This window comes from Coregonus clupeaformis, unplaced genomic scaffold, assembly GCF_020615455.1.
Source record: "Coregonus clupeaformis isolate EN_2021a unplaced genomic scaffold, ASM2061545v1 scaf1308, whole genome shotgun sequence".
Lineage (NCBI taxonomy): Eukaryota > Metazoa > Chordata > Actinopteri > Salmoniformes > Salmonidae > Coregonus > Coregonus clupeaformis.
The window spans coordinates 137,882-153,760 of record NW_025534762.1 but is presented as its reverse complement, the minus strand read 5'-3'; the positions used below and the strand labels follow the sequence as shown (position 1 = coordinate 153,760).

The window sequence follows — 15,879 nt, the reverse complement described above, 5'->3', positions numbered from 1 at the left end:
CTACCAGAAGAAGGTTATCATTAGCATCATCGCTAACGGCTACACAAAGTGTAGATATACGCGCGCACCGCACACATGCACACAGACAGGGGCATTCCTGTGCCGCTTCAGAAAGTTCATGGAAATACGAATCACTGATGCATTTTGTTCATGTCTTATGATTGACTTGGGCAAATGAATGCGTTCTCTAACAAGTTGAATAGATTTAGTTGATTTCTTACTAAGTTCAATAAATGTTTGAATATTGTTGAATTTGGTTTAATGTCTGGATTCCGTGATTCGGTCCAACGCCCTATTTTATAGGGCCCTAGTCAATGAACTTGTCATAAATCAACATAGGATATGCCCTCTCCCCCCCAACAAGACTCAAATATATATATATATATATATATATATATATATATATATATATATATATACATATATATATATATATTGGAAATGTAAGCAAGGGTTGAGCTTCTTCAGTTTGTGTCACAAAGTGGATACGTTTCTGTGTCCCTTTCAGTGAGTGACACATTGACTTTATATAGTGTACCAAGAGTTGTTCCCTGCTTACGGTCATACCAGCCTGAATACGCCCGATCTCGTCCGATCTGGAAGCTAACAGGGGCGGGCCTGGTCAGTACTTGGATGGGAGACCGCCTGGGAATACCAGGTGCTGTATGCTTTTTGTCCCAGTAGAGCGTGCTCTTGTGTCATGGAGCAACTGCCTTTTATTTATCACCCTAATAATATCATGGATTGTTATTGGACTAAATGCAGTTTGTGTGTGCTGCCCTGCCCTGATCAAATCAAATAATGGACAGTGCTTTCCCAAAATATAGGCAGTACATGCAGCCTTTGTTTTTAGTCTAGGAGACAGTCAATGTCTGTAGTCCATTAGGGCACTATAAAATCCCTTCAATGTTTTGCCTGATTCCGTTAATTCCCAAGTTCCCTTTTTCGTTTAGATTTCCCGTTGACCGTTGTCCCTGTTTTGGCAGGTTTTCGCTCTCAAAAGTACACCTTTTTAATAGCAAAACAGCACAATTGGATGTTCTATGTCCACAACAATGTTTAAACCCTATCAGGTGACCATTTGTGAGGTCTGGGAAAAATGTAAGAAATTTAGATTTTGGGGTGTAGTTACCCTTAAATGCAAGCGTGCACCAGGAAGAGACCTTTGTTTGGTTAAGCGGTGTTGCTGTAGAACAAATGGCCACTGGAGTGATGCAAATGATCATGGTATAATTCTGCCAGGCAGGCATAGGCTACTTTGTAGTTAACATTTACTTGCGAAGGTTTTGGGGAAAGCCATTCCTTCCCTACCAGAAGAAGGTTATCATTAGCATCATCGCTAACGGCTACACAAAGTGTAGATATACGCGCACCGCACACATGTCACACAGACAGGGGCATTCCTGTGCCGTTTCAGAAAGTTCATGGAAATACGAATCACTGATGCATTTTGTTCATGTCTTATGATTGACTTGGGCAAATGAATGCGTTTTCTAACAAGTTGAATAGATTTAGTTGATTTCTTACTAAGTTCAATAAATGTTTGAATATTGTTGAATTTCGGTTTAATGTCTGGATTCCGTGATTCGGTCCGCAACGCCTATTTTATAGGGCCCTAGTCAATGAACTTTTCATAAATCAACATAGGATATGCCCTCTTCCCCCCCAACAAGACTCAAAATATTTATATATATATATATATATATATATATATATATATATATATATTGGAAATGTAAGCAAGGGTTGAGCTTCTTCAGTTTGTGTCACAAAGTGGATACGTTTCTGTGTCCCTTTCAGAGTGAGTGACACATTGACTTTATATAGTGTACCAAGAGTTGTTCCCTCGCTTATGGCCATACCAGCCTGAATACGCCCGATCTCGTCAGATCTCGGAAGCTAAGCAGGTTTAGGGCTGGTTAGTACTTGGATGGGGGACCACCTTGGAATACCAGTTGCTGTAAAAGCATGTAAGAAGCTATGACGTGGACTGATAATCTGTGTTATATGCTGAGATGTGAAGATGTGATGTGAAATATGAAGCTATGATATGTAAAAATAAGCTGTGAAGATGTGATGTGAAATATGAAGCTATGATATGTAAAAATAAGCTGTGAAGCTATGAGATGTGAAGATGTGATGTGAAATATGAAGCTATGATATGTAAAAATAAGCTGTGAAGCTATGAGATGTGAAGATGTGATATGAAGCTATGATATGTAAAAATAAGCTGTGAAGCTATGAGATGTGAAGATGTGATGTGAAATATGAAGCTATGATATGTAAAAATAAGCTGTGAAGCTTTGATGTGAAATATGAAGCTATGATATGTAAAAATAAGCTGTGAAGCTATAAGATGTGATGTGAAATATGAAGCTATGATATGTAAAAAATAAGCTGTGAAGATGTGATGTGAAATATGAAGCTAAAAATAAAATAAAAAAATAAAATAAAATACGCCCGATCTCGTCTGATCTCGGAAGCTAAGCAGGGTCGGGCCTGGTTAGTACTTGGATGGTAGACCGCCTGGGAATACCAGGTGCTGTAAGCTTTTTGTCCCAGTAGAGCGTGCTCTTGTGTCATGGAGCAACTGCCTTTTATTTATCACCCTAATAATATCATGGATTGTTATTGGACTAAATGCAGTTTGTGTGTGCTGCCCTGCCCTGATCAAATCAAATCAAATGGACATTGCGTTTCCCCTCAAAATATAGGCAGTACATGCAGCCTTTGTTTTTAGTCTAGGAGACAGTCAATGTCTGTAGTCCATTAGGGCACTATAAAATCCCTTCAATGTTTTGCCTGATTCCGTTAATTCCCAAGTTCCCTTTTCTCCGTTTAGATTTCCCCGTTGACCGTTTGTCCCTGTTTTGGCAGGTTTTCGCTCTCAAAAGTACACCTTTTTAATAGCAAAACAGCACAATTGGATGTTCTATGTCCACAACAATGTTTAAACCCTATCAGGTGACCATTTGTGAGGTCTGGGAAAAATGTAAGACATTTAGATGTTGGGGTGTAGTTACCCTTAAATGCAAGCGTGCACCAGGAAGAGACCTTTGTTTGGTTAAGCGGTGTTGCTGTAGAACAAATGGCCACTGGAGTGATGCAAATGATCACGGTATAATTCTGCCAGGCAGGCATAGGCTACTTTGTAGTTAACATTTACTTGCGAAGGTTTTGGGGAAAGCCATTCCCTTCCCTACCAGAAGAAGGTTATCATTAGCATCATCGCTAACGGCTACACAAAGTGTAGACATACGCGCTACCGCACACATGCACACAGACAGGGGCATTCCTGTGCCGTTCCAGAAAGTTCATGGAAATACGAATCACTGATGCATTTTGTTCATGTCTTATGATTGACTTGGGCAAATGAATGCGTTTTCTAACAAGTTGAATAGATTTAGTTGATTTCTTACTAAGTTCAATAAATGTTTGAATATTGTTGAATTTCGGTTTAATGTCTGGATTCCGTGATTCGGTCCGCAACGCCTATTTTATAGGGCCCTAGTCAATGAACTTGTCATAAATCAACATAGGATATGCCCTCTTCCCCCCAACAAGACTCAAATATATATAATATATACTGGAAATGTAAGCAAGGGTTGAGCTTCTTCAGTTTGTGTCACAAAGTGGATACGTTTCTGTGTCCCTTTCAGAGTGAGTGACACATTGACTTTATATAGTGTACCAAGAGTTGTTCCCTCGCTTACGGCCATACCAGCCTGAATACGCCAGATCTTGTCCGATCTCGGAAGCTAAGCAGGGTCGGGCCTGGTTAGTACTTGGATGGGAGACTGCCTGGGAATACCAGGTGCTGTAAGCATTTTGTACCAGTAGAGCGTGCTCTTGTGTCATGGAGCAACTGCCTTTTATTTATCACCCTAATAATATCATGGATTGTTATTGGACTAAATGCAGTTTGTGTGTGCTGCCCTGCCCTGATCAAACAATCAAATAATGGACAGTGCGTTTCCCTCAAAATATAGGCAGTACATGCAGCCTTTGTTTTTAGTCTAGGAGACAGTCAATGTCTGTAGTCCATTAGGGCACTATTCAATCCCTTCAATGTTTTGCCTGATTCCGTTAATTCCCAAGTTCCCTTTTCTCCGTTTAGATTTCCCCGTTGACCGTTTGTCCCTGTTTTGGCAGGTTTTCGCTCTCAAAAGTACACCTTTTTAATAGCAAAACAGCACAATTGGATGTTCTATGTCCACAACAATGTTTAAACCCTATCAGGTGACCATTTGTGAGGTCTGGGAAAAATGTAAGACATTTAGATTTTGGGGGTGTAGTTACCCTTAAATGCAAGCGTGCACCAGGAAGAGACCTTTGTTTGGTTAAGCGGTGTTGCTGTAGAACAAATGGCCACTGGAGTGATGCAAATGATCACGGTATAATTCTGCCAGGCAGGCATAGGCTACTTTGTAGTTAACATTTACTTGCGAAGGTTTTGGGGAAAGCCATTCCTTCCCTACCAGAAGAAGGTTATCATTAGCATCATCGCTAATGGCTACACAAAGTGTAGACATACGCGCGCACCGCACACATGCACACAGACAGGGGCATTCCTGTGCCGTTTCAGAAAGTTCATGGAAATACGAATCACTGATGCATTTTGTTCATGTCTTATGATTGACTTGGGCAAATTAATGCATTTTCTAACAAGTTGAATAGATTTAGTTGATTTCTTACTAAGTTCAATAAATGTTTGAATATTGTTGCATTTCGGTTTAATGTCTGGATTCCGTGATTCGGTCCGCAACGCCTATTTTATAGGGCCCTAGTCAATGAACTTGTCATAAATCAACATAGGATATGCCCTCTCCCCCCAACAAGACTCATATATATATATATATATATATATATATATATATATATATATATATATATATATATATTGGAAATGTAAGCAAGGGTTGAGCTTCTTCAGTTTGTGTCACAAAGTGGACACGTTTCTGTGTCCCTTTTAGAGTGAGTGACACATTGACTTTATATAGTGTACCAAGAGCTGTTCCCTCGCTTACGGCCATACCAGCCTGAATACTCCCGATCTCGTCAGATCTCGGAAGCTAAGCAGTGTCGGGCCTGGTTAGTACTTGGATTGGAGACCGCTTGGGAATACCAGGTGCTGTAAGCTTTTTGTCCCAGTAGAGTGTGCTCTTGTGTCATGGAGCAACTGCCTTTTATTTATCACCCTAATAATATCATGGATTGTTATTGGACTAAATGCAGTTTGTGTGTGCTGCCCTGCCCTGATCAAATCAAATAATGGACAGTGCGTTTCCCTCAAAATATAGGCAGTACATGCAGCCTTTGTTTTTAGTCTAGGAGACAGTCAATGTCTGTAGTCCATTAGGGCACTATAAAATCCCTTCAATGTTTTGCCTGATTCCGTTAATTCCCAAGTTCCCTTTTCTCCGTTTAGAATTCCCCGTTGAACGTTTGTCCCTGTTTTGGCAGGTTTTCGCTCTCAAAAGTACACATTTTTAATAGCAAAACAGCACAATTGGATGTTCTATGTCCACAACAATGTTTAAACCCTATCAGGTGACCATTTGTGAGGTCTGGGAAAAATGTAAGACATTTAGATTTTGGGGTGTAGTTACCCTTAAATGCAAGCGTGCACCAGGAAGAGACCTTTGTTTGGTTAAGCGGTGTTGCTGTAGAACAAATGGCCACTGGAGTGATACAAATGATCACGGTATAATTCTGCCAGGCAGGCATAGGCTACTTTGTAGTTAACATTTACTTGCGAAGGTTTTGGGGAAAGCCATTCCTTCCCTACCAGAAGAAGGTTATCATTAGCATCATCGCTAACGGCTACACAAAGTGTAGACATACGCGCGCACCGCACACATGCACACAGACAGGGGCATTCCTGTGCCGTTGCCAGAAAGTTCATGGAAATACGAATCACTGATGCATTTTGTTCATGTCTTATGATTGACTTGGGCAAATGAATGCGTTTTCTAACAAGTTGAATAGATTTAGTTGATTTCTTACTAAGTTCAATAAATGTTTGAATATTGTTGCATTTCGGTTTAATGTCTGGATTCCGTGATTCGATCCGCAACGCCTATTTTATAGGGCCCTAGTCAATGAACTTGTCATAAATCAACATAGGATATGCCCTCTTCCCCCCAACAAGACTCAAATATATATAAATATATATATATATATTGGAAATGTAAGCAAGGGTTGAGCTTCTTCAGTTTGTGTCACAAAGTGGATACGTTTCTGTGTCCCTTTCAGAGTGAGTGACACATTGACTTTATATAGTGTACCAAGAGTTGTTCCCTCGCTTACGGCCATACCAGCCTGAATACGCCCTTCCGGTGAGTTGAGTGAGACAGGTGCAGGTGATTAAGCTGTAAGTGAGTGTTTGGGAGAGAACTATTTGCTTGAGTTTCTTAGTTTATTGAAGGACATTTGTTTGATTTTCAATTCAATTAAGTTTAAGGTTAGTTAGTTTTTTCCCCCCCTTGCAGTTCTGCTGCTTGGGGGTGAGTTTTTGAGACTTTTTTCTGTTTGGTTAATGACGGACAACATGGCAAAGAATAATGGAACGGATAAAGACAAAGGCAATGCGCAACGGACAAAACTTGGACCTGAAGGTGGCTCAAAATACGGCAAGGAACGAACAGTGGCAGTGGAATTGATGGGAGAAGACAAGATAACGACGATGGAATTACTAAGATCAATTAAAGATGTGTGCGGAAAGGTGGTGGGGTGCAGAATAAAAGGAGAAAGGAAATATGAAGTCACGATGGGGGATGAAAATGGAAAAGAGTGTTTAATGGATGGGTTCATGATTAAGAACACGAAGGTAATGGCGAGAGATATGATGGCAAACGAACTCATAGTCTCGTTTATGAATTTGCCAGTTTATATCGAAGACGGAGCTATACTGGATAAACTGCGGATCTGGGGTGTAGCTGCGGTCTCAGAAATCAGAAGGAGAGTCTGGCCGGGGACGGAAATCGTGGATGGGACAAGATACTGTAAGGTAAAGTTCACGGACACCGTGCAGTCCTTGCCGTATTCCACTAAGTTCGAGACAATGGAGGGTGGTGAATATTTCAGGGTGATTCATGACAAGCAGGTTAGGGTATGTCGCCTGTGTATTCAACCTGGACATATTTTAAAGGACTGCCCTGACTTTAGGTGTTTTAAGTGCGGAAACCAGGGACACTATGCGAGGGAATGTGCTGGAGCGAGGGATAGGGCAGTTTGCGCAGGATGTCGGAAGGGAACCGATGAGTGCAACTGTGGAGAGGTTGTAAGTGAGGAGGAGAGCCAGGACCTCTTAATGGAAGCTGATGTATCACCGGGAGGAGAAGAAGAGGATGGGGAAGAGGATGTGGAGGAAGGTGGAGAGATGGAAGAGCAAAAGGCAGACGAAATAGGGAGCAGCTTGGACTCAGAGATGAGAAGAGGGAGTTTACAGGAGGAGGGGGGATCGTGCTGGGTGGAGGCACTGGGGACGCGCAGATTTTTGGGGAAAGCTCAGGCCCTGCGAGTACCGCAGGGGGTGAAGACATGGAGGGCAGTTTGAGTTTGATGACAATACCAGAGACGGAGAGAGATACGGGGAGCACAACGGATGTGGGAGTAAAGAACTTGAGTTGGTTGGACGAAATGGGCTTGGAGGAGATATCTGATACGGACGAAGGGGCAAAGGTAGAAAAACTAAGGGAAAGCTACAGGAAGAGGAAAGCGACGGCGGGGGAGAAGAAGGATAGAAGAGGAAAGAAACAGGACAAAAAGTAGAGGACAATGAAGGTATTTCTTTTCATTTTATTATTTTTTGAAATGGTTAAGTTTGTGTCCCTAAATGTAAATGGTTTAAGGACGATGGATAAATTTCAAAATATAGTTCAAATGAAGAATGTGGATATCTTATGCCTACAAGAGACGCATTGGGACAATGATTGTGTATTGAAAGTAAAACAAATATGGAGGGATTTTATTTTTGTTAATAATGGTAGAGGGAATTCTAGTGGGGTTGCTATTCTAGTGAGAAAGGATGTGGTGGACAAAGTGGTACATGTACATGATGATAATAATGGGAGGATTTTAGTTTTAGATTTTGAGTATATGGATATGAAGTTTAGAATTATAAATGTTTATGCGCCAAATAATGAAATAGAGCGCAAGGTTTTATTTGTTGAAGTGGGACGATGGAGTGTGGGAAATTGCATCGTGGTGGGGGATTTTAATGTGAAATTGGACAGATTAGATATGACAAGGGGAGCTGCTTTTAGAAATGATGCATCTAGAGGGGTTTTAAAGAAAATGATGGTTGAGAAAAAACTTATTGACATATGGAGAGATGACAATCCCGATAAACGAGAATTTTCTAGAAGGCAGGTGGTTTTAGGGGGAGTTAAAACAAACCAGAATAGATTTGATTTTAGTTAAAGAAGATTTAAGGGATTGTATGAAAGATGTTAAGTATGTATTTACAACACTCAGTGATCATGCATGTTTAAATTTCTCGGTGGGTTTAGACAAAGAAAGAATAGGAGGTGGTACATGGTGTATGAATGCGAGTTATTTGGGGGATGAGGATTATTGTAAACAACTTAAATCTTTGATAATATGTGAAATGGAGGATAAGCAGAAAGGGGAGGATAAGTGTGTATGGTGGGACAAGGTTAAGGAAAAAATAAAAGGTTTTAGTATAAGATATGCAAGGCAAAAGAGAGGCAGGATGAAAAGAAAAGAAAATGAGTTGAGAGCCAAATTGGTTGAGGAAATGGGGAAGTGTGACAGTGAACCTAATTATAATATAGAAAAGTTTTTAGAGTTGAGAGCAAAATTGAGTAAATATGACATGGATAAGTGTATGGGGGCCATTATAAGAAGCAAAGCAAAGTATTTTTTGGAGGGGGAGAAATGCACTTCTTTTTTTCTTGGATTAGAGAAGAGTACTCAAAGAAGAACATATCTTAGACAGATTGAAAATGTAAAGGGGGGAAGTAGTAGATGATTATGTAGAGATCTTAGAGACAGTGCAGAGTTTTTATAAGGACTTATTTAAAAAGGGGAGGTGGATGAGGGGTGTGTACAGGAGATTTTAGATAGTGTGGAGGTGAAAATTAATGGAGAAGATAAGGTGATGTGTGATGGGAAGATTACAGTAAATGAAGTGATGGATGCGATAAAGGGTTTACAGGTGAATAAGAGCCCTGGTGTAGATGGTATCATTGCAGAGTTTTATAAAATTTATGAAAGTCTTGTAGCACCTATTTTATTGGAGGTTTATCACTATATGGAGGAGAATGATTGTGTATCAGAATCAATGGTGACAGGAATGATAACTATTTTATATAAAAACAAAGGGAGTAAGGTGAAATTGGAAAATTATAGGCCAATTAGTTTATTAAATGTGGATTATAAGATTTTGGCCAAAATTTTAGCGAATAGGATGAAGAGAGTTTTACATGATATTATAGCACCAACACAGAATTATAGTGTTCCTGGGAGGGATATAGCTGACACAATTAATACGATTAGAGACGTGATACACAAAATGAATGGGGATAAGATAGGAGGTATTGTTTTAAGCATAGATTTAAATAAGGCTTTTGATAGAGTAGAACATGATTTTATGTTTAGGGTCTTGGAAAGATTTGGCTTTGGTAATAAAATAATAGGGTGGATTAAATTATTATATAGAAATGCAAAAAGTAGGGTGAAATGCAATGGGGTTTTAACTGATTCTTTTACTCTGGAGAGATCTGTGAGACAGGGATGTCCTTTATCTGCTTTATTGTATGTTTTATCAGCTGAGCCTTTAGCGGCTTTTCTTAAGAAGGATAATTGTATTAATTGTGTACAGACTCCACAGGGGGGATTTAGTTTGATTCACCAATATGCAGATGACACAACTATAACAGTTAGAGATGAGGACAGTGTAAAAAGGGTAATAGAAGGTTTTAAAGTATATGGAAGAGCATCAGGAGCTAAAGTTAATATGGAAAAGTCTGTTGTAATGTATATTGGGAAGGTAAATGAGGGGAATTTTCCTTTTAAAGAGGCCAAAGAATATTTTAAGGTGTTAGGAGTTTTTTTAGGTGTAAAAGAAAAAGAAGCTAGGGATTTGACATGGAGTGGGGTGATAAATAAAGTCAGAAAGGTTGTAAATATGTGGAAGGGGAGGTTGTTAAAATTAAAGGGGAAGGTTATTGTTATAAATTCTTTACTGATGTCAATTTGTATTCACGTCATGAATGTCTTAGATGTGCCAGAATGGGTTTTAATTGAAATGAATAAGATTTTAGTTGAATTTTTATGGGATGGGAAGGGGGCGAAAATCGCTTTTAAAACATTGATTGCGGGTTATGAGGAGGGGGGCTTGAAGTTAGTGGATTTAAGGGTGAGGAAAATAGCAATAAGAGTGAAAATGGTTCGGAAGTATTTATATGGGGAATTGGATTACGGGTGGAAAAAGTTTTTTGCAGAGTATTTGCAGGAGGTTGGGAGGATAGGGGATAATGGTTTATTAATGAGTGTAAAACAAGAAATGTTGGGAAATATACCTTTGTTTTATAAGGAAGTTTTCGAGGCTTGGGGGCAGGTTTTACCACACATTTCTTATGAATGTAACAGTTTGGAAAATATTTTAAATCAGCCTATCTTTTTGAATCCAAAGATCAAATATAATAATACAATGTTGTATTGTAAATATTTTATGAGAGCTGGGATGCGACAGATTGGTGATATTCTGTATGAGGTCAGGCCGGGGTTTCTACCGGTACAAGCTATTTATGACAATGTTGTTGAGGTTGAGGATGAAATAAGCAAAACTACAGTAGAAAATATGTATAAGAGAATTTTAGGGTGCATTCCGAAGGAGTGGGGTGTTTTAATAAATACAGGGGCGGTTAAGAGAGCCAGGGGTTTGCCGGTTTTATTGTATGAAAGTGGTGGAGTGAAATGTGATTTGTCAGGCTTGAAAGTTAAAACAGTCTATAGTAAATGTATTTTAAAAGAGATAAGAGTGCCTGCTTCGGAGAAAGTGTGGTCGGAGGTTTTGTAGATTTGGATGTGAAGTCAATATGGAGGAATGTTAATGTAAAGGGGAACTCCATAGAATGTGAAGACAATGATTTTAAAATAAAACATAATAGGATTTTTACTAATGTGGTCTTACATCAAATCAACAGAAATATTAATAGAGAATGTGACATTTGTCATATAGAGGTGGAAAACTTTATGCACTTTTTCATTGAATGCGGTAGAATAAGAGGTTTTCATGAGTTTTTAAAGGAGCTTTTAGTGAAACATTGGGGGGAGGAGATTTTAATGGGGTGGAATGGAGGAGATTTTTTCTTTTTGGTATTAATGGGAAAAGTAAAGTTTTGAATTTTAATTTGGTTAATTATGTTTTAAGTCATGCTCGATATGCTGTAAGACTAAGAAGGAACTTGGGGCATTATGAAGGGAAATGTGTGAGTGTGGAGGTACTTTTTAAGAGTATGTTGGAGGGAAATATAGAGATAATGCAGAGATATGGTGGGGGCAACTTTGAAAAAGAATTTGTGTGGGGGAGTACATTTATTAGAATTTCATCTAATGGAAAACTTGTGTTTAATTATTAACTGGATTAGGTGAGTGTTTTAATTGTTGATTTATTGTATTTTCTTTCTGATGTTGTAAAAGGGTGAATTGTTCACCCTTTAATGATGATTGAAATGATGTAAAATTGTCTGATTTTCATAATAAATTATAAAAATAAAAAAAAATACGCCAGATCTTGTCCGATCTCGGAAGCTAAGCAGGGTTGGGCCTGGTTAGTACTTGGATGGGAGACTGCCTGGGAATTCCAGGTGCTGTAAGCATTTTGTCCCAGTAGAGCGTGCTCTTGTGTCATGGAGCAACTGCCTTTTATTTATCACCCTAATAATATCATGGATTGTTATTGGACTAAATGCAGTTTGTGTGTGCTGCCCTGCCCTGATCAAATCAAATAATGGACATTGCGTTTCCCTCAAAATATAGGCAGTACATGCAGCCTTTGTTTTTAGTCTAGGAGACAGTCAATGTCTGTAGTCCATTAGGGCACTATAAAATCCCTTCAATGTTTTGCCTGATTCCGTTAATTCCCAAGTTCCCTTTTCTCCGTTTAGATTTCCCCGTTGACCGTTTGTCCCTGTTTTGGCAGGTTTTCGCTCTCAAAAGTACACCTTTTTAATAGCAAAACAGCACAATTGGATGTTCTATGTCCACAACAATGTTTAAACCCTATCAGGTGACCATTTGTAAGGTCTGGGAAAAATTTAAGAGATTTAGATTTTGGGGTGTAGTTACCCTTAAATGCAAGCATGCACCAGGAAGAGACCTTTGTTTGGTTAAGCGGTGTTGCTGTAGAACAAATGGCAACTGGAGTGATGCAAATGATCACGGTATAATTCTGCCAGGCAGGCATAGGCTACTTTGTAGTTAACATTTACTTGCGAAGGTTTTGGGGAAAGCCATTCCTTCCCTACCAGAAGAAGGTTATCATTAGCATCATCGCTAACGGCTACACAAAGTGTAGACATACGCGCGCACCGCACACATGCACACAGACAGGGGCATTCCTGTGCCGTTCCAGAAAGTTCATGGAAATACGAATCACTGATGCATTTTGTTCATGTCTTATGATTGACTTGGGCAAATGAATGCGTTTTCTAACAAGTTGAATAGATTTAGTTGATTTCTTACTAAGTTCAATAAATGTTTGAATATTGTTGCATTTCGGTTTAATGTCTGGATTCCGTGATTCGGTCCGCAACGCCTATTTTATAGGGCCCTAGTCAATGAACTTGTCATAAATCAACATAGGATATGCCCTCTCCCCCCAACAAGACTCAAATATATATATATATATATATATATATATTTTATTTGGAAATGTAAGCAAGGGTTGAGCTTCTTCAGTTTGTGTCACAAAGTGGATACGTTTCTGTGTCCCTTTCAGAGTGAGTGACACATTGACTTTATATAGTGTACCAAGAGATGTTACCTCGCTTACGGCCATACCAGCCTGAATACGCCGATCTCGTCCGATCTCGGAAGCTAAGCATGGTCGGGCCTGGTTATTACTTGGATGGGAGACCGCCTGGGAATACCAGGTGCTGTAAGCTTTTGTCCCAGTAGAGCGTGCTCTTGTGTCATGGAGCAACTGCCTTTTATTTATCACCCTAATAATATCATGGATTGTTATTGGACTAAATGCAGTTTGTGTGCTGCCCTGCCCTGATCAAATCAAATAAATGGACAGTGCGTTTCCCTCAAAATATAGGCAGTACATGCAGCCTTTGTTTTTAGTCTAGGAGACAGTCAATGTCTGTAGTCCATTAGGGCACTATAAAATCCCTTCAATGTTTTGCCTGATTCTGTTCATTCCCAAGTTCCCTTTTCTCCGTTTAGAATTCCCCGTTGACCGTTTGTCCCTGTTTTGGCAGGTTTTCGCTCTCAAAAGTACACCTTTTTAATAGCAAAACAGCACAATTGGATGTTCTATGTCCACAACAATGTTTAAACCCTATCAGGTGACCATTTGTGAGGTCTGGGAAAAATGTAAGACATTTAGATTTTGGGGTGTAGTTACCCTTAAATGCAAGCATGCACCAGGAAGAGACCTTTGTTTGGTTAAGCGGTGTTGCTGTAGAACAAATGGCCACTGGAGTGATGCAAATGATCACGGTATAATTCTGCCAGGCAGGCATAGGCTACTTTGTAGTTAACATTTACTTGCGAAGGTTTTGGGGAAAGCCATTCCTTCCCTACCAGAAGAAGGTTATCATTAGCATCATCGCTAACGGCTACACAAAGTGTAGACATACGCGCGCACCGCACACATGCACACAGACAGGGGCATTCCTGTGCCGTTCCAGAAAGTTCATGGAAATACGAATCACTGATGCATTTTGTTCATGTCTTATGATTGACTTGGGCAAATGAATGCGTTTTCTAACAAGTTGAATAGATTTAGTTGATTTCTTACTAAGTTCAATAAATGTTTGAATATTGTTGCATTTCGGTTTAATGTCTGGATTCCGTGATTCGGTCCGCAACGCCTATTTTATAGGGCCCTAGTCAATGAACTTGTCATAAATCAACATAGGATATGCCCTCTTCCCCCCCAACAAGACTCAATATATATATATATATATATTGGAAATGTAAGCAAGGGTTGAGCTTCTTCAGTTTGTGTCACAAAGTGGATACATTTCTGTGTCCCTTTCAGAGTGAGTGACACATTGACTTTATATAGTGTACCAAGAGTTGTTCCCTCGCTTACGTTCATACCAGCCTGAATACGCCCTTCCGGTGAGTTGAGTGAGACAGGTGCAGGTGATTAAGCTGTAAGTGAGTGTTTGGGAGAGAACTATTTGCTTGAGTTTCTTAGTTTATTGAAGGACATTTGTTTGATTTTCAATTCAATTAAGTTTAAGGTTAGTTAGTTTTTTCCCCCCTTGCAGTTCTGCTGCTTGGGGGTGAGTTTTTTGAGACTTTTTTTCTGTTTGGTTAATGACGGACAACATGGCAAAGAATAATGGAACGGATAAAGACAAAGGCAATGCGCAACGGACAAAACTTGGACCTGAAGGTGGCTCAAAATACGGCAAGGAACGAACAGTGGCAGTGGAATTGATGGGAGAAGACAAGATAACGACGATGGAATTACTAAGATCAATTAAAGATGTGTGCGGAAAGGTGGTGGGGTGCAGAATAAAAGGAGAAAGGAAATATGAAGTCACGATGGGGGATGAAAATGGAAAAGAGTGTTTAATGGATGGGTTCATGATTAAGAACACGAAGGTAATGGCGAGAGATATGATGGCAAACGAACTCATAGTCTCGTTTATGAATTTGCCAGTTTATATCGAAGACGGAGCTATACTGGATAAACTGCGGATCTGGGGTGTAGCTGCGGTCTCAGAAATCAGAAGGAGAGTCTGGCCGGGGACGGAAATCGTGGATGGGACAAGATACTGTAAGGTAAAGTTCACGGACACCGTGCAGTCCTTGCCGTATTCCACTAAGTTCGAGACAATGGAGGGTGGTGAATATTTCAGGGTGATTCATGACAAGCAGGTTAGGGTATGTCGCCTGTGTATTCAACCTGGACATATTTTAAAGGACTGCCCTGACTTTAGGTGTTTTAAGTGCGGAAACCAGGGACACTATGCGAGGGAATGTGCTGGAGCGAGGGATAGGGCAGTTTGCGCAGGATGTCGGAAGGGAACCGATGAGTGCAACTGTGGAGAGGTTGTAAGTGAGGAGGAGAGCCAGGACCTCTTAATGGAAGCTGATGTATCACCGGGAGGAGAAGAAGAGGATGGGGAAGAGGATGTGGAGGAAGGTGGAGAGATGGAAGAGCAAAAGGCAGACGAAATAGGGAGCAGCTTGGACTCAGAGATGAGAAGAGGGAGTTTACAGGAGGAGGGGGGGATCGTGCTGGGTGGAGGCACTGGGGACGCGCAGATTTTTGGGGAAAGCTCAGGCCCTGCGAGTACCGCAGGGGGTGAAGACATGGAGGGCAGTTTGAGTTTGACGACAATACCAGAGACGGAGAGAGATACGGGGAGCACAACGGATGTGGGAGTAAAGAACTTGAGTTGGTTGGACGAAATGGGCTTGGAGGAGATATCTGATACGGACGAAGGGGCAAAGGTAGAAAAACTAAGGGAAAGCTACAGGAAGAGGAAAGCGACGGCGGGGGAGAAGAAGGATAGAAGAGGAAAGAAACAGGACAAAAAGTAGAGGACAATGAAGGTATTTCTTTTCATTTTATTATTTTTTGAAATGGTTAAGTTTGTGTCCCTAAATGTAAATGGTTTAAGGACGATGGATAAATTTCAAAATATAGTTCAAATGAAG

General features: G+C 40.2%; 2 non-coding genes and 3 pseudogenes across 2 annotated transcripts; all 5 read left to right on the top strand.

The window, feature by feature from the left end:
• Positions 1–553: 553 nt before the first annotated feature.
• On the top strand, positions 554–670 carry LOC123486686 (annotated as a pseudogene).
• A 1,178-nt stretch (positions 671–1,848) lies between these two features.
• LOC123486668 lies at positions 1,849–1,967 on the top strand (annotated as a pseudogene).
• A 1,740-nt stretch (positions 1,968–3,707) lies between these two features.
• Positions 3,708–3,826, top strand: LOC123486656. The gene has a single exon (XR_006659447.1). It is a non-coding gene; the product is annotated as a 5S ribosomal RNA (ribosomal RNA).
• Positions 3,827–5,021: 1,195 nt separating this feature from the next.
• On the top strand, positions 5,022–5,140 carry LOC123486654. The gene has a single exon (XR_006659444.1). It is a non-coding gene; the product is annotated as a 5S ribosomal RNA (ribosomal RNA).
• Positions 5,141–13,018: 7,878 nt separating this feature from the next.
• On the top strand, positions 13,019–13,136 carry LOC123486661 (annotated as a pseudogene).
• The last annotated feature ends 2,743 nt before the right edge of the window (positions 13,137–15,879 follow it).